This window comes from Pithys albifrons, chromosome 4 (genome assembly GCF_047495875.1).
Source record: "Pithys albifrons albifrons isolate INPA30051 chromosome 4, PitAlb_v1, whole genome shotgun sequence".
Lineage (NCBI taxonomy): Eukaryota > Metazoa > Chordata > Aves > Passeriformes > Thamnophilidae > Pithys > Pithys albifrons.
The window spans coordinates 73,086,568-73,113,844 of NC_092461.1; positions in this window are offsets into that span (position 1 = coordinate 73,086,568).

Here is a 27,277-nt window from a genome sequence, read left to right on the forward strand (position 1 = left end):
ATGACTGGAGTGCCCTGAGACCTCAGACAGGGAGACATGCACATATAGCCAGAGGCTGCGCAGGTTATATCCTGGTTCATTACCATTTGGAGACCTCCTGTCTCATCTGCAGGACTCTATCTTGTCACCACAATCACTGCACAAAAAAAAACACGTAATGGACAAAATGCCATGGGGGCCATTGAGTACAACAGGAGCTGCACCACTCTACAGGAAAGCACTGCTCCCAGTAGCACTGACATTGCCAGCCCTTGCAGCAGTCTGCTTGCTTGTCCTGTCTGCTCAGCAGCAATACCAACCCCACGGTCATGTCTCTTGCACTCCTTTCTGGGGAGACATCCTATCCCACCCTGACATTTACTGTCTTGCTTTTATCCATGCCTTTCAACAATGAAATGGCCATAACTGCTGCGTCCATCTCTGTCAGCAACATGCCATCTTGGCTTTCCATAGTCTGGGGGTTAGGGTTGTGGGGGGCAGGGGGGGAGGGCGAAATGAATTGGAGAAGGGAATGAATTGCAGAAGGAAAATTGGTATTGTCTATTAAAACAGACAACGTACAAAAGTATGTGAATGTGGCGTTTAAGGTGTGAATGCAAAAGAGCAGGTAATGGAAGGTGGGTCGCTCACTTTTAAACAAGCAATAATGTACTAAATTTCAAAATGGCAACATGAAATACTCTGTTTGACATGACTTGCGTTCATGGGTTACTTTGGTACATGTAGTTGAGGCCAGAAAAAGAATCTCTTGGAGAGTTCTATTAGAATTTCTTCTTTCAACATTGTTCTCTCTGCTTTTATTCTGATGTCATTTATATTTGTCTTTTTCTTGACAATAGTAGCACAGTATCCATACAAGGTGAAAAAGCAAATCTGTCTGACAGCTTTAGACACCAGCTCTCTCTAACAAACATCTGAGTTTTTTAAAGCAAGTTGCATGGAACTAAATGCTTCATTTCGATATGTTAGATTCAGCCTTGCTTTGGTTAAAGAGGTGTCTAATTAAAAGGACAAAATGTTAGCAATTCAGTAAACAACACATTAATTTAAAATAGTGGGATTACTAAACATGCATAAATAAAAGCTTCATAAATTACATTCATAGTTGTTATTTTAAAAATTGCTTAGCTCTTATAAATGATTACACAGTGGTTACAGTTTGTCTTATTATAGACATATTTCAAGTATTTTAGGCTAGCTTCCCTGTTCATCAACCATCACATTGCAGCCTCTGAGGTGCAGCAATCCCTCCATTCTAGTTGCCGTTTAAACCTTTGACACAGAAAATGGTGCCATGATGCTGCAACATCCCCAGGCTGCCTGCAGGACCCTTCCAAGCACATCAGCCATGCTCCTGGTGCTCCCAGCAGTGCAATGTGGAGCCACTGTTGTGAGCAATGCTGAAGAGAGGAAGGTGTTAACAGTGGCATCATAATGAGTGTAAGGCAGTTATGTATGGGTTTCTTAATTCTGCTCTTCTGAAAAAATCTGACATAGTGATATCTCTTTCCACAGGGCATTTACATCACCCTATGACACCCTAGAAGAAGTGTACACTATAAATGCTGCTTGGTTCAATAGGTTATCCCTTAAGTTCTCCAGAATTTAAATAATTCTCTAGTAAATCCCATCTGTTATTCAGAGTAATTTCGATTGAATCCCATTGGTTTCACCCCTGTTACCTTCTCCAAGTTCCACTGCTCATGGTGAGTCAGCATGGTCTAAAAGGCTGAGTGAGAAGAGCCAGAAATGAGACATTTTTCCAGGAAGAAAAGTACATAAGCAGGATGTCCTTTCCAGATGCTGAGTTAGGGAATTTCATTGCACTTAGCTAAATTTCCCTTGCAGTTTCTGGTAGGTGCAAAATTTTTCTTTATGTTCTGTCATAAACTCCTGTTCTGCATTGCTGAATACTTACATCCAGCTCCAGGTTGCATTTCAATGGTAAGCAGAGTCATATTTGTTTCTGTTTCTTTATGTTTTTAAATGCTTGGAAGTCCTTCTCCATAAAAGGTGCTGCATAAAGTGTAAACTGTATTTTAGTATTATGACACCATCACTTGCAGAGGAAGCTCTAAATATATTTCTCTCATTGTAGCCTATCAAATTAATGTGATGATGAACATTAAAGTTTTCCAGAAATCAGCTGAAGAATGTAAATTTTTTTCTCCAATTCAGAGAATTGAATGCATCCAAATGCAAATATAGTCCACAAAGCCCCATCTTAGTCTCCCTAAGATCTCTCTCTAAGATTTTTGTTGTTTTCTTGTTCTTTTTTCTTACAAAGTATGAAAAGACAAGCAGCAGTACTAGGTTTATATTGTGGCCAGGTTGATGGCAGAAAAAGTGACCTCTGGAATTCTGGAGAACAGTTCTCAGAAGTGGAGATATGGTGTTGGGTTTGGGGGAGAAGGGTGGGTTTACTAAATTGGATATATTCAATTCTGTATGATTTGGACAAAATAGACTCATCTTCCATGACCAGCTCATCACCTCATCACTCAGGTCAGCTGAGGATATAGGAGGAAGTCTTTGTACTCTTATGGTTTTCCTATTCTGCCAAATCTCTTGTAAGTAGGAGTGACCCTCTTGCTAGAGATTGTTAGAGATTTTAGGCATCTTAGAGGTGGCAGAAATTATGACCTAAGTGGTGAAGGGCCCCCAGAGTGCTTGAGAGAGACATGTAATAGGTATCCTGTCCCCTTGAAACTCAATTCAACATTATTTGCTCAGGCTACATTTTTTACAACTGAACTTGGTGCAAATAAGGGATAGGATTTGTTTATGGCAGATGCCAAAGAAAGCTGGAAGAGTTGTGTAAGGTGACATGAAGATGGCTGCTGGGACTCAGGTTGAATGCAAAATCTCTACACTAAATAAACAGGCCATGGGCTGTTCTTCATTACCAGAGTCACGAAGCATGGCACATATTGCGCCTGTACACCTGGGCTCTCCCGCTCTCCTGTCCACCCAGAACAGCATGGCAGTACCCAGGAATGGCCTATGGTTAACGATGCCTCCTCACTTGCTCTGGAGCACTGCCTGGGTGAGCACTGAATGGGATTATCTTCATGGCAGAGAGCAGTGAAACAGCATGGAAAGGAGTGGGTTATGCTTGAGCCAGCAGCCTAGCTCTGATTTAATTACCAGTACAGACATGGCTGTGGAGACCTCCTTAGTTTCTGCAGGGTATTAGTAGGTGCTTTAGAGTAGTGAAACTTGTGGTGTCTGAGAGTAAGATGACCAGAACCCTTGATACTTGGAGTAGAAAAGAAAGCAGCAAACTTTTGCAAGACTTGAGGGAAAAGGGATGATGGCATCATGGTGTGCTGCTGCTCTTCTTCCTCCTGGCCCAAACCAGTAAAATAGCAACTGCCTCAGCTGTGCAGCAGGTCAGTGTGCTACACAAGTCAGCCTTGAAATCTGTCAGCTTTTTGTATGCTGATGAGTACAATCACACATTATTTGTCTGCTCTCTCATATCACACACCACACCTTGCACCCAGTACAGGAAAGGCATTCTCAAACTGGACCAAGTTCAGCAAAGGCTACCAGAACGGTTGAGGCTGGAGCAATTGTCCTGTGAGGAAAGGCTGCGGGGCTGCGACCTGTTCGCCTGGTGAGGAGAAAGCTTCAGGGCCGTGTAACAAAAGCCCCCCAGTATCTATGTGGGAGTCAAGAAGATGGAGCTGGTGTCTTATAACTATGCATGGTGAGGAGACAAGAGACAACAGGCATGAGTTGAGTATATGACATCCTCACGCTCATCCAAGGAGGGAAATTTCCCCAGGAACACACTGAGGCAGTGCCACTGGCTGCCCAGGGGTGTTTTGAAGTCCCCATTCTTGGAGCTTTTCAAGACCTGACGAGGGGAATCACCAAGCACCTGGTCTGAGCTTGTGGCTGAGCCTGATTGAAGTCTCAGAGTCCTGGTTGGATTAGAGACATGCTGAGGTCACTTCTGACCTGAATTATCCCGTGACCCTACAGAAAACTTCCTGGCAGAAGCACCAAATCAACTGCAGTAATAATTACAGGTAAACAGACTGCCACATTATGTTTACAAAAAGTATTTTCCAGGATGGGGGAGATGTTGGAATAATTTTCTTTATAAAATCCCTTTTTGTGACTTGTCCAAACTTGCCAAAAAGCAAACTGCTAGGAAATTGGTTTGCATAGAAAAAGGGGGACAGCTAGAAGAAAACCAAGCATTGGGTGCTCAGCTGGTACTAATTGGGTGGCTAGTTTTGAAGAAACTGTTTCCCCAAGTACTGAGATAAGGCAGCACACAAATGACTTGAAATATGGATGTGACCCAATACCTCCCTTTTAATTCAATCTTTTTCCAGCCCATCGCTGGAATTTACACAACGTTTTATTGACTATGGTATCAGAAGCTATCAATTTGCTGCAGCCTCATAAAAATAAAATAGTGATACACAAGAGAAACTGCTGTGTCAGACACACTTCAGCTATTCCCAGCTTTCCTCGACCCCTTCATCTACCCTCTCATCATAAACATCACTGTTCTGTTTGCCTCTTGCTTCTCCTGACCATTAAAACAGGGAACCAAAACCACAGCCCATATGCTGTTAACATAAGATCCAGCAATGTGTCAAATATTTGGTTTCTGAGGTATTTCTTGGCTCCAACTAGTAGGAAGGAACAAACAAGGAAGAAAATAGCATAAAATCAGGTGTGTCTGCAAGCAAAGTGAGATAAAAGCAGGGCTATATATTTAAAATGGAGCAAGTGTGTTGTCTCACCCTATGATTATTGTGGTAACTGCCCATTTTGACTCATATTAGTGCAAACAGCTGTGCAAAATTCATATAAGTGGTGGAAAATAAGTAATACTCTTTAATTAAAAATTTACAAGTTTGAGGGGGTTTTCTAAAGGAGTTAAATTTTTGGAAAAATACCTTTGTTTTGGCCCTGAAAATCATAGACTTTCAGCAATACTGATGCTGTTTACAGTACTTTAAGCATGGTCGCACGTCAAAGACAGAGTATTTGGCAAAAAAATTTTAAAAGCTTTGGTTTGGGGGAGTTATAGTGCTTCTGTTGTGATTGTGCAAAGTGGCTTGGGTAAAATATATTCAGTGGCAGGAGCTGCAGATATTTGGGCAAAAACTATGGCCCAGGGTACCTTGAAGACATGAGGAACTACAACATATTGTTTTCCATAGAGACAAAAATGTTTAGGGAAAAACATAAGAGGATATCCTAAAATTTTAACCTTCTCCAGGAAGATTCAAGTCATTCTGAATGCCATTAGCTGATGAGAATTGTTCCCATAAGTATATGCCCAAAGAGATAAACTTTATGCTGTATGCCAACTTTATGATGTGATAAAAGTTTGTGTTTGAGGTACCTTACTGATTATCTATTAGGTGGAAGAAGAAGAATAAAACAACCAATTAAACAGTAGCTCTATATCTGTATCTTAGCTAACCTGGTAATTGAATAATGGCCCCCATTTTTCCCTCCCCCACCCATTTCTGTGTAGCATTTCAAGAACTCTGTCCAAGAATATCACTATGTGAAAAAAACCCATCATCTCAAAATTATTAAAATCTCTGTGGGAATTCATGATTAATTTTAAGGCCTGGCAGATTAAAATACATTATTATGTACACTCTAGTGCATCCTTTCAGATATTTTCAGAATCTGATTTTGCTCTCTTGATACACACCAATGATTCTACATGTATCTAGTAGATTGCAAGGAATAGATTAGCATTAAAGAGGCAGTATTGTGTTGTTAGGTTGTTATGTGTAACTTGTGCTCATACATTAAGAAAAATGTAGCTGGCATTCCCTTGGACATGACCAGACCCCTTAAAAAAATGAGAAAATTATTAATAGTTAGTTGTAATGCATTTGTAGAGCACTTTTGAAATTTTGACCTTTAGTACATTAACTGGCTGTTTTTATCCAGTTCCCAGGCAGAATAAGATCTACAGTACCCTGCTTAGGAAATGGAAATAATGGGCTCATTATTAGTAGGACTTGTTAAACTTTCAATTCCTGAACATTCTACCTTTAGCTCTGGATATAGCCTTGCAATGAATCTATTGGTCTAAACAGCAAAATCAACAGCATGCAACATCAGGAAGACAGAAAAAAAATGTTTTTTATTTAGGACAGACCAACCATTTGATCATTACTGCAAAATCATTCATTCACAGTTTGGCTTTATGAATGTTAAGGTTCCAGCTTCAGCCCCAGCAGCTGTTGTATTTCTGTCTAGAAATCTGAAGACTCATTTAGGATCCATGTTCCATCATTCAGAAACATCTTTAATCCTCCATCCTGACAAAGTGGATAGTGCTTCTTAAGTCTATTTTTATTAAAGCATGTTCTATCATGTAATTATAATGTAATTATTGTTAACACTCTTCCGCATTCCATCTACAGCTTTGTATCAACCTGTCTGAATTGTGGGCACACAAACAGGACAAAGGACTCTGACAGCATTATAGCTGACACTGCAGAGTCTCCTGTTTATATGCTTGGAGACCACACCGGGTGCAGGCCCAAACACAGCTGACTAGCCGCATGATTCCCATCTCTTTCCCTGACTCTGTTATGAAGATGTTCCCTCCCTTTCAAGTATTTTCCCCCCAGATACTACACATATATCTTTACCAAAATTACTGGATTTTTGCACTCATTTTCCCAGCAATCAGACCCTCCTGCATCAGAGATCTCTCCAGGTCACTCTTTAGCATCACACCATCTGCAAACTTTATCACAATGATTTTATCTTTTCTTCCATGTCACTGATAAGGTTAAATGATATAAAGCCAAGAACCAATACCTGCAGAACTCTACTAGCAACCACAAACACAGTCAGTGATGATTGTTCATTATAATTACAACTTGAGACACATCTTTTAGCTAGTTTTAATGCTAGTTTTAATTAATTAAACATGTGCCACACTAGTTTTCTATTTCTGTGGTGTATTAATCAAACACTTTGAAGAACCAGGTCAAATACTTTACAAAAATTTATGTATACTACATCAATATAATTATCAATTTAATGAATAATCTCATAAAAATGTTAGGAAGCTAGTTTTACAAGAACTGTTTTCTATAAAGCCATGTTAATTGTCACTAATTACACTAAAGTATCTATTAATCAAACTCTCTCTCAGTGGTCTGGTTCCAGAACTCTGGCCTAACATCAGACTGAGAGGCCTGAAGCTAATGAGGCCATAGTACTTACTCTTTTTCAAACACCGGCACAACACTGTCTTTCTGTTTCTCCTCTGCAACATCTGGTTTATTTCAAAAATTACCAAAAATAAATGCTAAAAATCTAACAAAACAAATCTAAATAAAACATCTAAATAATCTACATAAAATAGCTGATGATTTTGAACCTCTAACTTTCACAATTACTGTCTATCATCAGCATTACTTATTGTTGGGAATGCTGGGAAACAGTTTAGCAACAGTTTCATATCATATGAATATAGATCTATGTTTTTTCCCTAAATGAAAGAGAGAGAATTTTTGAATGCTTCCACTCTTTTATATTATAAATGTTTATTCTAATAGAATCATAGAATCATAGAATCGATTGGGTTGGAAAAGACCTCCAAGATCATTGAGTCCAACCCTTGGTCCAACTCTAGTCCATTTACTAGATCATGGCACCCAGCGCCACGTCCAATCTGTGTTTAAAAATCTCTAGGGATGGTGAATCCACCACCTCTCTGGGCAGCCCATTCCAATGCCTGATTACTCCCTCTGGAAAGAATTTTTTTCTGATATCCAACTTAAATTTCCCCTGGCAGATCTTAAGCCCGTGACCCCTTGTCCTATTGCTGAGTGCCTGGGAGAAGAGACCAGCCCCCACCTGGCTAGAACTTCCCTTCAGGTAGTTATAGACAGTGATGAGGTCACCTCTGAGCCTCCTCTTCTCCAGGCTAAACAACCCCAGCTCCCTCAGCCTCTCCCCATAGGACTTGTGCTCCAGTCCCTTCACCAGCCTTGTTGCTCTTCTCTGGACCCGCTCCAGCACCTCAATATCCTTTCTGAACTGAGGGGCCCAGAACTGAACACAGTACTCAAGGTGTGGCCTCACCAATGCAGAGTACAGGGGAAGGATCACTTCCCTGGTTCTGCTGGTCACGCTATTTTTGATACAGGACAGGATCCCATTGGCCTTCTTGGCCACCTGGGCACACTGCTGGCTCATGTTGAGCTTCCTGTCAATTAGTACTCCAAGGTCCCTTTCTGCCTGGCTGCTCTCCAGCCACTCTGTGCCCAGCCTGTATCGCTGCAGGGGGTTGTTGTGGCCAAAGTGCAGGACCCGGCACTTGGCCTTGTTGAACTTCATCCCATTGGAATCAGCCCATCTCTCAAGTCTATCCAGATCCCTCTGCAGAGCCCTCCTGCCTTCCAGCAGGTCGACACTCCCTCCCAACTTGGTGTCATCAGCAAATTTGCTGATGATGGACTCAATCCCCTCATCTAAATCATCAATAAAGATGTTAAACAGGACTGGACCCAATACAGACCCCTGGGGAACACCACTGGTGACTGGCTGCCAGTTGGATGCAGCTCCATTCACCAGCACTCTCTGGGCCCGACCCTCCAGCCAGCTCTTAATCCAGGAGAGGGTACACTTGTCCAGGCCATGGGCTACCAGCTTTTCCAGGAGTATATTATGAGAGACAGTGTCAAAGGCCTTGCTGAAGTCCAGATAGACCACATCCACAGCCTTCCCCTCATCCATCAGGTGGGTCACCTGATCGTAGAAAGAGATCAGGTTGATCAGACAGGACCTGCCCCTCCTAAACCCATGCTGGCTGGCTCTAATCCCTTGTCCACCCTGAAGGTGCTGTGTGATTTCACTCAGGATGAACTGCTCCATAAACCTGCCAGGCACGGAGGTCAGACTGACAGGCCTCTAGTTGCCAGGGTCCTGCTTGCAGCCCTTTTTGTGGATTGGGGTGACATTGGTCAACCTCCAATCATCTGGGACCTCCCCAGAGAGCCAGGACTGTTGGAAGATGATGGAGAGCGGTTTGGCAAGCTCTTCTGCCAGCTCCTTCATCACCCTGGGATGGATCCCATCTGGTCCCATAGACTTGTTAGGATCCAGCTGGCTCACTAAGTCGGTCACTATTTCCTCCTGGAATACAGGAGGGGTATTCAGCTCCCTCTCCCTGTCCACCAGCTCCAGAGGCCAGTTGTCTTGAGGGCCACCTGTCTTACTGGTGAAAACTGAGGCAAAGTAGGTGTTAAGTACCTCAGCCTTCTCCTCATCTTCCTTAACTATATTTCCCTCCAAGTCCAACAGAGAATGGAGGTTTTCCTTGTCCCTCCTTTTGTTATTAATGTATTTATAAAAGGACTTTGTGTTATCCCTAACTGAAATAGCCAAATTTACTTCAAATTCCACTTTTCTTTCCCTAATTTTTTTCCTGCATGACCTAGCTCTATCTGTAAATTCTTCGTAAGTCGCCAGCCCTTTTTTCCATAGTCTGTAAACTTTCTTTTTATCCCTGATTTCTTTCAGAGTCTCCCTATTTAACCAAGCTGGCCGTCTTCCCCTCCGGCTGGCCTTTCGGCACACTGGGACAGCCTGTTGCTGTGCATTCAAAATCTCCCTCTTAAAACATGTCCATCCCTCCTGGACCCCCTTGCCTTTAAGGGTTGTTTCCCAGGGTATGCTCTGAATCAGTTCTTTGAATAGGACAAAATCTGCTCTCCGGAAGTCCAAGGTAGAGGTTTTAATGGTGGCTCTCCTTACATCCCTCAGGACTGAAAATTCTATTATTTCATGGTCACTATGCCCCAGGCGGCCTCCAACCACTACATCATCTACCAGCCCCTCTCTGTTTGTAAACAGTAGGTCTAGCAGGGCCTTCCCCCTGGTAGGCTCATTTACCTGTTGATGAAGGAAATTGTCCTCTATACACTCCAGGAACCTCCTTGACTGCCTCTTCTCTGCAGTATGAAGCTCCCAGCAGATATCTGGCAGGTTAAAGTCACCCACAAGAACAAGGGCTGGAGATTTTGAGACATCTGCCAGCTGCTTGTAGAATAATTTATCCCCTTCATCATCCTGGTTGGGCGGTCTGTAACAGACACCCACAAGGGTGTCAGCCTTGTTGGCCTTGCCCCTGATTCTGGCCCACAGACACTCAACCTTGTCACTGCTGACCTCAACTTCAACAGAGTCAAGAGACTCTCTAACATATAAAGCCACCCCTCCACCTCTCCTTCCCTGCCTGTCTTTTCTGAAGAGCTTGTAGCCCCCCATAGCAGCACTCCAGTCATGTGATTCATCCCACCACGTTTCTGTGACAGCAACTATGTCATAGTTTTCCTGCTGCACTATGGCTTCCAGCTCCTCTTGTTTGTTTCCCATACTGTGTGCATTGGTGTACATGCACTTCAGCTGGGCCATTGATTTCATTCTCAACTCGAGCTCTATGCCCTTAGGCCTATCTCTGGAGAGCCCAGTTGCCATCCCTTCCCCCTTCAAACCTAGTTTAAAGCCCTCCTAACTAACCCTGCCAACTTATGGGCTACAGTTCTTTTGCCCTTCCTAGATAAATGAAGCTCATCTGCTTTGACGAGACTGGGCAACACAGAGTTTGCCCCATGATCAAAAACCCCAAAATTTTGACGATAGCACCATCCCCTAAGCCACCTATTGGTAAGCTGGGCATTCCTAAACCTCTCCTCATTCATCCCAGCTAGCACAGGAACTGAGGCAATTACTACCTGTGCTCCTGTCCCATGAAGAGATCGGGTCAGTGCCTTGAAATCTCTTTTAATTACTCTGGTACTCCTTTTATTAATGTCATCACTTCCAACCTGGACAACCAACAGCGGGTAATAGTCTGAGGGTTGGATAAGTTTAGGAAGTCTTTTGGTAGTATCCCTCACCCTGGCCCCAGGAAGGCAGCAAACTTCCCTGTGGGACGGGTGTGGCCGACATATAGGGCCCTCAGTTCCCCTCAGAAGGGAGTCACCGATTTAGTCTTTTTCTTTATAAGCACCCTTCTGGTCGGACCCTTTTTACTCTTCTAAGTGAAAAAAAGATTTTTCTTTAATTTTTCTTTTAACTTGTTCATCTGTAAATTTCCTCTTCATGTCTACTAGCTTTGATTCTGGTTTTTTGTATTTTTTTGCTTAATGTATGTTCATTGTTATTTGCATTCCATTTTTACCTTTTCCCTTTTTGCTTATAGTTCTAATTCCATGCTTTCTTAGCTCATACAGCCTTTCATTTGGAATTATGTGAATTTGGTAAGATAAGTATTTCTCAAATAGTTTACAGTTATTCATATTTTCTTCTTAAATTGCATGGCTCAGTTTAGACTGTGTAAAATACAGCTTTTCTGAATCAACAGACAGTGCACTGGGTGTTCTATTTGTATTCTGTTTTCATGTAACAAACAGAGCAAATTTACAATCCTGAGCAGTTGTCAGATTTTATTTCAGACATAAATTTCTCTTTTCTCTTAGATGAATTCCAGTATAACTTTCACCATGTTAGATACAACAAGAATGGAGTGAGGTTTTTTGTTGTTTTGGAAGTTATGAAGCCATGATTCATTTTTTTTACAATATTCCAATTATATTACAGTTCCGGCAGCCAGCTATTTCCTGCACATGTCAATCACATTGAAATCTGTTCATCTAATACAGCGTTTTCCCCCTCCATCTTATGTATAGAAAGAAGATTAAAGGAATGGCTATCCTCTTCTCTTATGTGATTTTTGTAGCCCAGAGCAGTTGTCAATTATCCCTTCATCTTCTATATCTTCCTGCTTCTATATCTTCCTTATCTGCTATACTTTTGATCATAAGCATTGGAGATCATTTCCTTCAGAGATGCCAGAAGGAAACTACTTCAGAAGGAAGTACTAGTGTAGTTGTGCAGAGTGCTTTCCCTTTCTATTCCTTTGCTCATCTAATTCTACCTTAAAAAAAAACAAACAAACAAAAATCCCCAAACCACAAAACCCCACAAAACAAAAAACCAACAAACAAAAAAAGACACAACCCAAACCAAAACCCAAAAACCAACCAACCAACCAAAACAAAAAAAAAATAAACAAAGCAAAAGCAAATCTTAAAGAAGTAGCCATAAAGTTCTTTCTGTTTTCTAATAGCCACTTTGTCAAATAAAAGAGTTATTTGGTAAAAGGCCTGAGATTTAAAATCACAATAGTTATAATGATTCATAGAAACATTTTCTACATTTCATTACTTACAGACTCAGGACATTCCCAAACCAGGACTGTCCAGCATGTGCTTTGTTCTCATTATGCAGCCATAAGTAACAGCAAGCTGCAAGACAATGTGGAATCAGACTGAAACGAGGGTAAAACACACACACTGTTTTTAAAGGTTGTTCCCTCTCCAAATGCTTCTGTCTCTTGCATCTCAGCAGTATTAGAGCATCTGCACTATCAGAGGCATTTTACATTCCATTCTCACTGTAACCTATTAAGGTCTCTGAAGTGCAGATTCTTGGGCTGGACTTCATTGCCTCCTCTCTCAAATTTAGGTGCCTCCAAAGTAGAAGTCAAACATCAGCCATGTGAACTCCACCTCCAACTCACAAGCCTAAAGTAGAGACAGTTTTGCTAGTGTGGCTATTTTCTTCTCTACATTTCAATGCGTCTGCTTCTGTGAAGCAGAAATGGCAATAATAGTGGGTCTAGAGACATAATACTGCCAGGGCTCTGACATCCTAAGGGACATGCACTGTAAAAGTATGATTATGGGACATGCTCCTGCTGCTCCAGTGGTACCTCCTGAAAAATGTATTATGTTGCCTGCTGTGAAGGTCAGGAGCACTGATAACACTTAGCATCTTGCAGACACTGACCTATTGTCAACCATTACTCTTTTGTTTGTTTGTTTGGTCGCTTCCCATTACCTTGCAAGATGAGTCATGTTTGCTTCTTACATAGTGCAGCTCTGAAAAAAACCTCTCCTTCCTCTGCTGCCCTTCTCATCGCCTAAACCTTGGGGTTCAGTTGGGCAGCCTGAGCATTTTGGACAATGCCCTCAGCTAAGAGACAGAAGGGCCAAGGCAGTTTTATGTCCTGTCACTCTTGCAAAACAACTAGGTTGACTACACAGGCAAAAGGAGGGAAATAACCTACAACATTTCAGTCAGAGAAATAGCACATGTATCCTCAAATAAAGGTTGGAGAAACTGCTCCGTGAAGCATCAGCTCTTGGGTTACAGCAAATTTGTGATACTGGCTACCCAGATCTAAGACTTTCATCCTTACTACAGTGACTAAATCAAAGACAGAACAGCAAGTTGATGGACTGATGCAGTATCCTGCAGCGTAGAGCTCACCTCCTCACCAGAAACTACAGGAGAACTAGAGAACTAAACAATGAAATGGTAGGGCCAGATCAGTCTAGACATAGGAAAGAAAACAGAATAAAATCAACAACCAGAGGTAGTGGTCACTTCTTGAGATGCATCTGAAGGTTTGCATTGGAGGTATATTTCAAAATAAATGAAAAACTCTTTTCTATCTTTTTATTTTCTTGGTTATGTGGATCAGAGAATGAAGAAATGTATGCAAGAAAGTAAGAGGCAAAACTGAATGTAATTATTTGCAAAATGGAAATGGAAATTTAGAAGAGAATCACATGAGAATCAGCCTGTAATGCTTACAATCACTTTGATATATAAAAAATAGTTCTGGCATTGGTGTGTATTTTAGTACCCTTGACAGTCTTTTAAGATTTTTTCTCTTTTTTATTATAAAAAAACAAACCTTCAAAGACTCAAGCAGCTTGCAGTCACATTCTTTCCTCCACAATAAAAATGGCAGATTTTTTTCTGTGTAGTAAAACCCAAACCATCATACTACAGCATCTGTCCACTCCAACTCAACTGCAGAACTCACTCAACTTCAGACAGACCTCTTCTTCCTGCCAAACATGTGAGACCTCATCTTCTTCACCAAACTGTTCATGCCTGGGTGGGAGGTATCATTATTTTACACTGCTGCTTTGCATCAAAATTGAACCTCAGTTTCATCTGCCAGGTTGGAAGAAAGAAGATTAAATATATAGCATCTGAAGTGACTCAGTAGGTACTTTTAGGGTTTCGCAACTTAAATATCTCCACAAGGAGTTTCATCCATGGTACTTAACTGTCAGTGACCCAAATGGGCTAACGAGGAGGAATTTGGGCATGGAGGTCGGAGTCTGGAAGTCAGAGTACTCATGTCAGGAGGTGATCAGAAAGCTGATGCTGTGCACTTTCCTGCTTCTCAGTGAACTGGTTCACTCTGAACGGTTCATTTATTTATGTGACCATCTAGGGGGGGAAAGTCTTTAATTGCAGGCTCCATAATGTGTTCTTCACATTAAATTCCAAAGTGCTGATTTCAGTTGATTCTGTTTAGAGGTCCATATAGTTTTGTTGGTGAACTGTGCTCATTCTTTAACTCTCTTGCTTTGGATGTTGTTCCATTTTTCACAACAATATAAATCACCTTTGGAAGGCAGCTAAATATTATTAACTTTGTACCAAGGAAAAAGAAGTTACAACACTAAATAAAGTAATGCACACTCGCCCCAGTACAAACTATGTAGGGATAAAGTATAAGTAAAGTATAAATGAGACATGAATTCCATATTTTGAAGTAGAGATCACCTTCTTAAGACCCAGTGTTCATATTTTGGCAAAGGTAGATATATTTCCTTCTCTCATCCCTCTTTCCACCCTTCAGCAGTTAGGGGTTTTTTTGCCCTCAAAGACATTACCTTTCATGTCTTCCAACTGCTTTTGTGGCTGTTCTTACAATAAACAGGAACAACCACATCCTGGGGGCATCAGGCACAGCATCACCAGCCAGTCAAGGGAGGTGATTCTCCTGCTCTGCTCCACACTGGGGCAGCCTCATCTTGAATATTGTATGCAGTTTTTGGCTCTGCAAAATATAAGAAAGATATCAAGATCTTGAAGACTGTTCAAAGAATAGCAACAAATATGGTGAAGGGTCTTGAGGGCCATGTGAGTAGCGGCTGGGGGCACTTGGTCTGTTTAGTCTGGAGAAGAGGAAACTGAGTGGAGACCTCACTGCAATCTACAACTTTGTTGTGAGGGGCAGAAGAGGGGCAGGCACTGATCTCTTCTCTGTGGAGACCTATGACAGGACCCAAGGGAATACCTGAAGTTGTGTCAGAGAAGGTTTAGGTTGGCTATTAGAAAAAGGTTCCTCCCCTGGAAGGTGGTTGGGCACTGGAACAGGCTCCCCAGGGCAGTGGACACATCACCAAGCCTGACAGAGTTCAAGAAGCATTTGGATGATACTCTCAGGCACATGGCGTGAATCTTGGGATCATAGAATCATAGAATCAGTTGGGTTGGAAAAGACCTCTGAGGTCATCAAGTCCAACCCTTGGTCCAACTCCAGTCCATTTACCAGATCATGGCACCCAGCGCCACGGCCAAGCTCAGTTGAAAAACCTCCAGGGATGGGGAATCCACCACTTCACTGGACAGGCCATTCCAATGTCTGATTACTCCCTCTGGAAAGAATTTTTTTCTGATACCCAACTTAAATTTCCCCTGGCAGATCTTAAGCCCGTGTCCCCTTGTCCTATTGCTGAGTGCCTGGGAGAAGAGACCAACCCCCACCTGGCTAGAACTTCCCTTCAGGTAGTTATAGACAGTGATGAGGTCACCTCTGAGTCTCCTCTTCTCCAGGCTAAACAACCCCAGCTCCCTCAGCCTCTCCCCGTAGGACTTGTGCTCCAGTCCCTTCACCAGCCTTGTTGCTCTTCTCTGGACTCGCTCCAGCACCTCAATATCCTTTCTGAACTGAGGGGCCCAGAACTGAACACAGTACTCAAGGTGTGACCTCACCAACGCAGAGTACAGGGGAAGGATCACTTCCCTGGTCCTGCTGGTCACGCTATTTTTGATACAGGACAGGATCCCATTGGCCTTCTTGGCCACCTGGGCACACTGTTGGCTCATGTTGAGCTTCCTGTCAATTAGTACCCCCAGTCTGGTCCTGTGCAGGGCCATTAGTTGGACTCCATGATCTCAGTAGGTCCCTTCCAATTTAGGATATTCTGCAATTCTGTGAAGTGTGCAAAAAGGTTATAAAGACTGGAGAGAACTTTTTTGAGACTAAAATGCAAAAATGGGTCTTGGAATTCAGATTTTCCCAATGTCAAAGTTTAGTTCTTCAGGAAACAAAGCCCTGTCAAGAATTGCTCTGACACAAGTGTATTTATTGTGTGAGCAAATTTGCTTACATCTCTTTTCCAGAAACCTAAGTGTTGTATATGACATACAAACCATCTTCTAGGTTGTGAATTACACCTTAACCCTCTTTCAGAGATGCTAAACTCATGGATCATGTTGAAAAAACAGAAAGGTGAATTTGCCTTGCAGCTTGAGATTTTAGAAGCATAATAACTACTTTTTAGATAGTCAGAACTTAGTGAACCATTGAAAGTGACCCAGTTCATTGAGCAGAGCTGAACAGATGGAATTCCAGCCTCGCCATGCTTGGGTGACTTTCTGAACAATACAAAATCTTCCTTCAAAGCTGGCTCTACCAAACTTCCTGCTTCATACACATAAAATTTGGGGATGTTTTGGTCACTTGTCAGTTCAGCTCACCCCATTTTGGGATAGAATAGGTGACAGACTTAGTATTTGCTAACTGCTTGGTTTTTTTCATTAGATCTTTGAGACATTCTGCTGTTTTGCTTCTGGCTTTAAAAACAAAAAACAAAACAAAACAAACAAACAAAAAAACAAGCAACCAACCAAAAAAAATCCTCTAGTATGGTCTGCGTTTGTTGGAAAATGTCTTGCCAGGCTCTCTGCTCTGAAATACAATGGCTATTTTCCTTTTTTCATTTGACTTTCCTACCACAGCATGCTGATAAAACATATTTACCGTACCTTTTGATTTACAGTAAGCCCCTTACTCAGCAGCTCTGAGGGACATGGTGGCTCTTTGGCTGCCAAACAGAAACCACCAGCATCACCTGTGAGCTGGCTGCTACTACAGGGAGATGAGAGAGAAGATAAAGTAATTATGGGGAAAGTGAGAATCAATACACTTAGAAAGTTGCCATCACTTCTTATGGGGCAAGACCAGAGAAAGAGGATGGATAGAAGGTTTAGGGTAAGGTATTGATTTGCAAAATCAGTGTTGAGCATGGCAGAGACCTACTCTTGGAGCTGTAGTATTGTATGTTCTCCTAAGAATAAACTGTCTGGGTCTCTGATGCTTATGAACTGAGAGCAATAAGTAAGCTTGGGTAAGGCAGGCTTCGAACTCAGTGCAGAAAGATGTGCCCAGTAGTGTAGGGTTTTGATCTTCTCCCATGCATGAACGCCTTGGAAAACTGTTGCCATTTCAGATTCATTTTAAAGTGCCTGTAGCAAGCTCTCCACTCCTCTTGGTTAGAAAAGTTTTAGAGTCTCGGTGTTTGTTTCTTTTACAGTAAAGCAGGAGTTTACTGTTTAGATATGACTTGGTGTCCTGATTTCATTGGGGTAGAGTTCTTTTTTTTTTCTCAGTAGGTGGAACAGTGCTCTGTTTTGAATTCTGTATGAGAATAATATTGATGACATGCTGATGTTTTAGCTGTTGCCAAGTACTACTTACCTGAACTACTTAGTTGCTAGCTGGAGTTAAACTTGGGAAAAGAAAGACCTGTACTAATACGTCAAAAGGTAACTAAGAGAAAACAGTGTGCTGAAGCCATTCAACCTGGACTGTATCCAATCACATAACTTTAGCACTTCACAAGGAAAAGGCATCATCTGAAATAGGTGATGAAAATGCAAGAAAAGGAGCATGGTTTGGGCAGGTGCAGAGAAAAGCTGTGAGGCTGGTCAGGGAAATGAATATCTTTTTCTATGTGAGACAAGAAAGTATTCATTTTGTGCAAAAAAACAAGGCTCTGAAGAAATATTTCCCCTCTGGTCGTGTGCATCCACAAGGCAAGAAAAAGACAAACATAGGGATGGAGAAGAGCCCAAACGACAGTGTAGGCACAAGCATACATGAATACAGGCTGGTTAGAGGGCTTCTAGTCAACTAGAAGGTGGCTCTGAAACACTTGAAGAAAGCTCACTGCCTTCCTGCTAAACTGAGGTAAGCAAGACCCAGTAGAGCTCAGTGGGTGTATCTGGCATGGTTTCACATCAGGAGAGGCTTCCTGATCCAGGAGTCAATCCACTCCAGTCCTCCAATAAAGGTCTCTGCACTTGTTACTAGTACTCAGTATTTCTCCTAGTGGAGACATCTATGAAAAGAGGCAAAACCTTCCCTCTTCTCCATGTGAGAGGCAATGCATACCAGGTTTGTCATCACCTTTCCTATAACCATTTAGGAAATGAAAAGCTGTTACTCAAATGCTTTTCACCTAAACCTTGTTCACTGACTTTTTTTTAAGAACAGGTGCCTGAAGTCTGTCTGTGTGGTAACAGGAGACAATAGACGTACCTGTTTTCTAATTAATCTGAGTTGTGATAACAAGGTCCTTGGCATGAGGGCAAGTTCCTCTCTTCCTGGAAAGCTTTTAATCAATTTGTACAAGTATCTCCTTCTCCTGTTCCACTGTGCATGTAACATTTAGGTTATAGATAGCTCTGCTGCATGCAAATGGCTGCAGCCACATCTATAATGGCCCTGTTCATCACACAGCCTTGGTCAGCAGCCCCTCCTCAGACAGGCACCCAGTGCTGAGTCATGAGCACATCTGCTCTTTTTCAGGGAGCTGGCAGAGATACCTGCTCTACTACCTCCTGGGTGAACCAAGAAGGGAAATGAAAGGCAAAGAACTTACAGATCATCAAAAATAGTAACTCACATGAGAGAAGTTCTCCATTGGTAGCTGTCTCATCAGACTATAAAACACTGGAGAATGTTCCAGTGTCTGGATGAGGTTTATAACCATCCCAGGAATTCACCAAGTACTCTTGTTTGGGGTACTCTGGGATTTATTAACACTAGATGAGCCACATCGTACCCCTGTGGCAAGTAAGGATCATAGAGATTTGCTGCTGTACAGTGGCCAGACAGGATGCTGGGATAGCCTAACAGAACCATCTTCCGTCCTGTCTCAACTGGGACAATTGACAGCAGGCTATCCTGCTCCTCCATGTACTCCCTGGACTTTGCAGCAGGCATCCTGGAGTCCAGGTGCAGCCATTCCCTGCCCCCCACCTTCATCACAGCTGGGTTTTGACTCACTGGCTCATGAACCCTTAGATGTGCTGTCCTCACCAGACAGAGGCCAGGGGAGACATTGCCACCATCCTGGTCTAGAGCACCTTCCCCTCTTGGTATGCTGCATATTCTCTTCTAAAGGCAAATAATCTTTGTTAAGCCTTTGCCCTAGCCACAGTGGCATCCCTTTAATCGACAGAGAGAGGCAAAAAGCAATCATCTTGTGTGATCCAGAGGGAAGCTGGACAAGGAGAAACTATTCGCAGTATATTAATGCCTGACTTGAGCCTAGTAAGTGTTATAATTAGGTGACATTAATTAGTGCTGGATAAGAATCTCCTGTTTTATAACAAACCTTTGGCTAAAAGATAGGAGCAGAATACGTTTCTTAAAAAAATTCCACATATATTTTCTTGTTTTACTAGTAGGGATTTTTAATCAGTTGAATGAACTTGTATGTACTAGTTAACTTTGCTGGAGTTTAGTGGTTGTATTTAAAGCAGATTTTATCCTAGAATGATATTAATTTGATAGGATCCCTGATCTGTAAAACCATTGGTTATCTTGGTCTCTCCTGATAAGAAAAAAAAGTGCCGAGGGTTTCCAGTTGGTGAGCACATTTGGGCAGAATCTTTCACACGTCACAAATTGCAGATGGGAGGCAGTGATCTCGAACATGCAGTCACATTGCGTGACCATCTGACACCTTCCATTTAGAAAAATAATACTTTCCTCACAGCATACGCTCCCTGCTGCAACCAGCACCAAAAATTATGCCTGGGAGAGCTGTTCCTCCTAGACTAAGGTCTTAAATATTTCTTAGGCTGCTTTTAAAAGATTCATGCAGCAGCACAACCTCACTCAAATCCTGCTAAACCAGAGAAAATACTGAAATTCTTCCCCAGACAGTGTTAATCACAAAATAGCTGAAAAGAACAAAAGGGGGGGGGGAAACAGCAGGAAAATTATATACTCACAGTAGTGGGGTGAACAATGGAAGGCTCTTGTTGTATGTGTAATTCAAACATTCCCATATAAAACACCACATGGAGTTATTTCCTATTGCTACCAGTTTCTCAGATGCATAAAATCCCATAACTGTGTGGCAGTTCAACTTTCAAATGCTCTGGGTTTGTGCATAATTCCTTTTGACAATATGGTGTACTGATGTTCATTCATTTGAAATAGCAATGACCATTTCAGGGTGTACTTTGCTATATATTGAGGTGTCAGTAGTGATAAAAAAATCTTTACTGTGTAAGGACAAAGCCATCTAAATTTAAAGGGTGACATTTCACACTAGTCCATTGTGTCCTCTTTGTTTCTATGTCCCAGTAAAAAACAAGAATAAAAATTAACCAACACTTATTCTTTCTACCTAGATAGTAAGGCTGACTAGGAACATATTTTTTAATCCATGATATTATCAGCTGTGTGACCTGAAATGGGAGGTAGCTTCTGTTGTTCTAGCTAACCAGTGTAGTTATCTTAAAGACTTGATCAAGTTTTCCTATTCATCTGCCCAGCAGGTGTGGCCCAGTAGCCACATCAAACAAGTACTTAATTTCTGCAAAGTGGCTTTCACCCCTCATCATACCATCACTGTTTCAGTTTCTGAGTGCCATAGAGATCCAGGAAACAAAGGTTGCCTCTGTAGGTGTTAAAGTCTGGGTGTGTTCTTAGAGAGTGGGGCAATGGCTGGTTGCGAAATTGATGGGAGTTAAAACATCTCACCCCACTTTGTACAGGGATATGCCTCTCTGGCCGCTGTGAGTGCAACAGGAGTCACAGAAAAGCCCTGCAAGGACCTCTCACATCCACCTCAGAGGGCTGAGTCAGGCCCCAGGGCATGTCTCCTCCCAACACACAAGCAGGGACTCCTCAAGCCTTCTTGAGTATTATTGACAGTTTTGCGTTGCTGCAGATTTCTGGCCATTCAGGCTGGTCTGAGCTCACCATGCATTGTTACATACACCCACCAAGCAGAAATACAATTAATGTCTGCCACCATGGGCCAAGTTTGAATGCATGGACCAAAGAAGAAAGGTTCTATCTTCCCTCCTGTCATCTAGTACATCCAGAAGATGTGCCAGAAGCATTAGTGAGGTCACACCTTGGCACTGGTGAGGTTGCACTTTGAGGGCTGTGTCCAGTTCTGGGAGCTCACTACAGGAAAGACATTGAGGTGCTGGAGCATGGCCAGAGAAGGGCAATGATGCTGGCGAAGGGTCTAGAGACTAAGTCATATGAGGAGTGGCTGAGGGATCTGGGATTGTCTAGTCTGGAAAAGATATGACAGCTCCATACAACTACCTGAAAGGAGATTGTAGGAAGATAGGGGTCATTTCCCTCTCCCATGGCCTCGCACTGTGCCAGCAGAGGTTCAGGTTGGACATCAGGAAAGAGTGGTTAAGCATTGGAATGAACTACCTAGAAAGATTGGTGGAGTCACCATCCCTGGAAGTGTTCAAGAAATGACTGGGAGGGGCACTTGGTGTTACGGTTTAGTTGGCATGGTCATGTTCAGTCAAAGGTTGAACTTGATCCTGGAGATCTTTGCCAGCCTTAATAGTTCTATGATTCTATGATCCTTTCAATGCCCCAGCCCTGAGCTGGGTATTTGAAAGATTAAATTCTCCAAGCTCCCTTCTTGTACTTTCTAACACAGGCCTCCACAGACCTCCTTCCCACAGCATCCTCTCCTGTGAGTTCTTCCATTTAAGCAGGTATGATGCTGCAGTTGTGTGAATATTCTGTGCTGCTTTCACAAGGCAGGCATGACTGGGCATGGTGTTACCTCCTTCCTCACTCCTGGTAGAAGATGGTGAGCTGCAAAGTCATGTATGCTGCACCTCTAGTGCTGGGTTTAATTACGGTGGGTAGGTAGTATGTCTACACCAGGATCTACAGACTAAGGAAGCACTGTGCATGGAATTTGGGAAGACAAGGCAATACTGGGACATGGCAGACAGCCAAGATAAAACCGTCCAATTCCAATACATCTCCCTTCTGGGACTATTTAAGTAGAAGATGGATTCAAACATTTCATTTAAACAGCTTATAGACACGTATATATTTCACCACAGCCTGCGACTGTTGCCTTGTGAGGGTTACAGGCCCAGGTTTCATTCCTGAAATGAAAGATTAAGTCATGGTCCTAATGTTCATCAGAGGGTCAAAAAGGACCTAATGGCTTCCCAGAATAAGCTCTCCTTCCCCTGCTGTGGTACTGCCTGCAGGGGGAATTCTAGGGGCACTCAGCTCCCAGTGGCTCAGGACAGCCTATATTATTTTGGGGAAGATGGTTGGATACCAAAACCTCAGTATTTTTTCCCCTGAATCCCACTTTTCTGATATTAAAAGTTGTGACCTTTTTCTTATGTCTCATCCTTGTGCCTGCCAAGAGTCATTGCTGTGTCTGGATTAGTAAGGCTGAGCCAACTGGTGAACTTGTCTCATTATCTCCTTGCCGAAAACTTACAAGCGTTACTTATTCTTGGATACTTGTAGTTTTTATGCTTTTCCTACCCAGAAGATTAGCTCAGGCATAGCAGAGCTCAGAGCACAAACCCATCTTTTGGCATTAACTTATCCTGGGCTGGCTGTCATTTTACAGTACTTGCACAAAAAGAGTAACTAGCACAGCACTTACAAATCATAGATTATATTGTATTGGTTTAGCTCATATTGTTTGCTTTAAATTTATATTGTGCTTTAAATGTCACCCATTAAAGTTATTAGGGCAAGCTTTGCCCTCAGTTTACAGCCCCTCTCTTCAGCAGCTCATAAGAGAAGCTGCTGCACAGTTGTCCTCATCTCGTTTTAGTCTTACAGTAGATATCAAAGGGAGCATCCAGAGAGTCTTAGCACAGCCCGGGGCTTTTCACTTCCAAACAAGATTTCTATTTGGAAACTCAGGTACTGAAGAGCATTAGAAAGATACATTTCATGTCATTCACGCCCACCCTAAATCCTTCACTTCTGCCTGGGTAGAGTGATGCAAAAGGAGATAAGGGACCAAAAAACCCCATATTGTCTTTGGTAATAGGTTTTTTGAGTTCCCATCTAAGCCTAAGGGAGACCGTTCTTTTTTCTAGGAGAGTACTTTAATCAATGTATTCTTTTTGACTGTTATTCCCTCTCATGTGTTGCCTTGCATTTTTCTAGTCTGTCCTTACATTTCCTCTAAAACACATTTCTTAAACATCTTCAGCCGTGCATACAGAACTTTCTGTGGATATTCTTAATCTGCGAAAACAAGAGAAACAAATGCAGTCCTAAGCACAGAGATGCCAGTGACACTTCTTCAGGGCCTTTAAACTGGTGAATGTGATGTTATTTTGGCTTATGACAAATCCCAGTGATGAAATGTCAGCAGTGTTTACACAGAATTTTCCCATCACAGACAGTGCAAAATTAATGCTTTCCAGCACTGCTGTCAGGCCAGAACAAAGCAGCTGTTTTCTTCTGTGAGGATCAGGCTGCAAGAAAAGAGGGAAACTGGCATGAAAGTATTGCCAAAGGCCAATCTGGAGGGTCAGCAGAGCCCCTGTGAAGTTAGCCATGCTCTGTGTGACAAACTGAAGAAGACATGAGTTTCATTCGAGTTCTTCTGGGCAGAGTTTCACGGACACACCTGATGAGGGCAACATCACAATTTGTCCACAATTCCTTAATGGAAGTTTGAACCAAAATCACAGCTATCTTCCTGGCTCATCTTTGCCATTATGTACATCGTGCCCAAGTCTCTCAGCTTCTATAGGCATGATACAAAGCTGAACAAAGTTTAAGTGTGAAGCTTGGAATATATTATGCCATGTAACCCTATGATTACACATTAACAGGTGGTCGAGGGACATAAAGGCAGACACAGCCCATCTTAAAGAGCAGATAGCAGAAAAGAAAGTAGAGGGATATTTCTGTTAAAGTTCCTGATTATGCTAAGCATTTGGTCTACAGCGCATCTTATATCACTGTCATAACTGAAGAAGTCCATGAGAGAAGCAGAGGATATGTTAAGAGCAGGGAGTGGGTAGCCAGAGCTGGGCAAGCCAGCAGGCATCAAGGTGAGAGGAATACCCATGTGGTAGAAAAGCACTAATATTTTCCCTGGGAAGAAGCACATCAAAAAGGCCTAGGACAAAATAGAACCTTAAGATCCAGTCATAAAAGAGACAGTTGGAAAGGCGTAAATGAGGAGAGTTGAAGGTTGTAGGTACAGAAAAATGAAATGTGAGCAATTCAGATCTATATGGACTCTGTGAGACAGAAAGCAGCTACCAGCTAAGAATAAACAAGGCCACAGCTGCTGTTGTCTAGTAAAGGAGAAATCACTCCCTGGGAGTTCTCAGCTACTCCCCAGAAGTTTCTCATTGGAACTTTCCAAGTTTCCCACTGAACTCCAGAGATGTACCTGAAAACAGTCAGGATGATTTCATCAAAAAACTTGTCTTGTTGTATGTGGATTTTATAACCAATTAGAATTTGTAGTTTGATGGTGTGAGATTCAACTTGGCCAACAGAACATAGCCTTAACCCTATATAAATCATGTGCAGTGTGTAATAAATGGCTTTCACCATAACCCTTGAAGGTTTGTCGTGTGAAGTCCTTTTCCTCTGCCTATTTTTGTTTACTTTAGAAGGTGTCTCCACAGAAAGTAACAGCAGGCAATAGGTACAATGGTGTCCTACATGATGTCAAAAATACATACAGAGGGAGGTAGGAGAGGGAAAACCAAAAATGTATTGTGGACTCATGAGGTAGATGAGAAATTTTTGTAATGACAACAGCAGAAAAAAATACAAGGAAAGGAGTGGATTTAGGAGTATCAGAATGGGTAAAAGGGTACTGGGCCTAAGAGCAGAGAGAGGGCACCACAGGTTTTTATGATGGGGAAGCACAAGGAGACGGTAACAGCCCAGGCATGCTGATGAAAGACCTCTCTGCTGTCCCAAAAATCTTACTTAGATTGAGGTGAAGCTCTGGCAGTAGTTTCATCTGGAAACTGTGCCTCTCCCGTACTGCAGTAGGAGCAGTTTGTTAACTGTGTTACCTTGAGGTCAGGACATAACAGAGCCAAAGGATGCTTTGTACAAAGCAGGCAAACTGTGGGAGGCAGAAAGTGTTGTGCAAAGCTGATGTTTTATTGTTGCTAACTAAAATATCTGTAAAGCGGAATGAAGGAATAGGTCAGGTTTGATCTTATGTAGCAATACATATAAAGGATTACAGGCTTTGTTGCTTTGTTGTTGGCTTTGTTTGGGACAAAGAGAAGTGTTGGCTGTGTCTGGGAAGCTGTGGCATCCCTGCACCAATAAGGGAGGAATGTGTTAATGATGAAAAAATTACTTAGTCAGAGGTATTAACCTGTGGCTTTCAGAGACATTATTACACTAGCAACATCCTTCTTCTTCCAGATGTGCTGAGCAATTCTAGTTCCTCTGGAAGTTTAAGGTAGGTGCAGATATTGAGTTGCCTTGAAAATTATGTTGTGTCATACTTGCCATGTGAGCTCAGTCCTTAAATGCTGCAGAGACACAACTGCCCTATGGCTCTTGATTCTGAAAAGCAAACTAAATTAAACATAAGCATCAAAGGCAGAATAAATATGGTAAATGCATCTCTGCTCATGCTTTGGCAAAATGCAGGTATCTTTTACACAGAGACAATTATGATAAGGAATAAAGCTTCGTATCTGGTGCAAGACCCATTGAAAAGCCAAAAAAACAGGGAGAAGAAATTCTTTTAGGAATTTGCTTTAGGTTTCAAACTGCCTTTATAGAGAGAGAAACTGCAGTCCTGTTCCTGAGGCTTTTGAGTATCCAAAAGCCTCTTTCCTTGCTTTTTGGTCATTGGTTATGCTCCTCGGAGGCCATTTCATCATGTTTAAGGTAAGACATGGCTGTGACCCAGATTCTGTTCTCTTGGGTGCTGTGGCTCAGTTGTATATACTAATGTTGCTTGGGGTTTCACTGTTTGCACCCTTCCTACTGTTCTGGTAAATTTGATTTCCCACTGCAACACATAAAGAGCAACAATACATGCTCCAAGGCATCATCTCACACCTCTTTGTCCTCACGCATGAGAAAAAGTACCTTTTAAAAGCACTTTGCTTTCATTCATCTGACTTCTGCTCTTATTTATATTATTTAACATTTTCATTGCATTTTTCTATGATTCTTTCCCCAAGACCTTAGACAGATCACAGAACACTAAACAGAGTTGCAGTTACTTCTGAGGACAATAAAAGTTAAGGGTCAGAGGAAGAAGGAAACATCACTTCAAGGTAGACCTATAAAATCCTGTTCATTTCAAAGGGAGCACGGGAGTCTGAGGTACAGATGTCTGCCTAACAGCTGGTTGCCTTGTCCTACAAATAGTTTTCCTACTAAAAACATGTTGGAAGGCATTTTAAGGGCAGTGCCAGCTAAGGAGAATAAGCTCAATGGGCAGCATGGAAAGATCACTGAAGTTGTCAATGCGGAATAATTCCCAAAATATCCTTTCCTATTTCATGTGACATAGTATTCTTCAGAATTTCATAGTGCCTTACACCAAAAACCAGTATCTTATGTGAGTGTGGTGTTCTACATTTGTCACTGGCTCCTTAGAGGGTCCTCCCTTGTCCGTCCTTGTTTATTCAAGGGTAAGTAACTGGAATTACATATCCCTTACGCTCACTGATAGAGAGAACACATTGCCTGCACTTCTTGCTAGTTCCTTACGGAGCAGGGAATACAAAACAAGCATAGTGCCAGGCATGACTTGAGAGGAAAATCCCCATCTTTATAGCCATGGCCAACTTATTTTGATACTTATTGTGATAAAATACAATAAAAATGCTAAATACGAGACAGGGCAGTGCTGACAACTTTGTTCCTTGGAAAGGAATAAGGGATTTTAAAAAGTTCTGAAATATTTTCCAAAGGGATCACTTTGGCCATGACAGAAATGTAGTAACTGCATTGGTAGCACATGAGAGCTGGGAAATAACAGACCGCCACTTCATTCAAGTGTCTGCAAGGAACATATGACCATCTGATCCCATTTCAGCA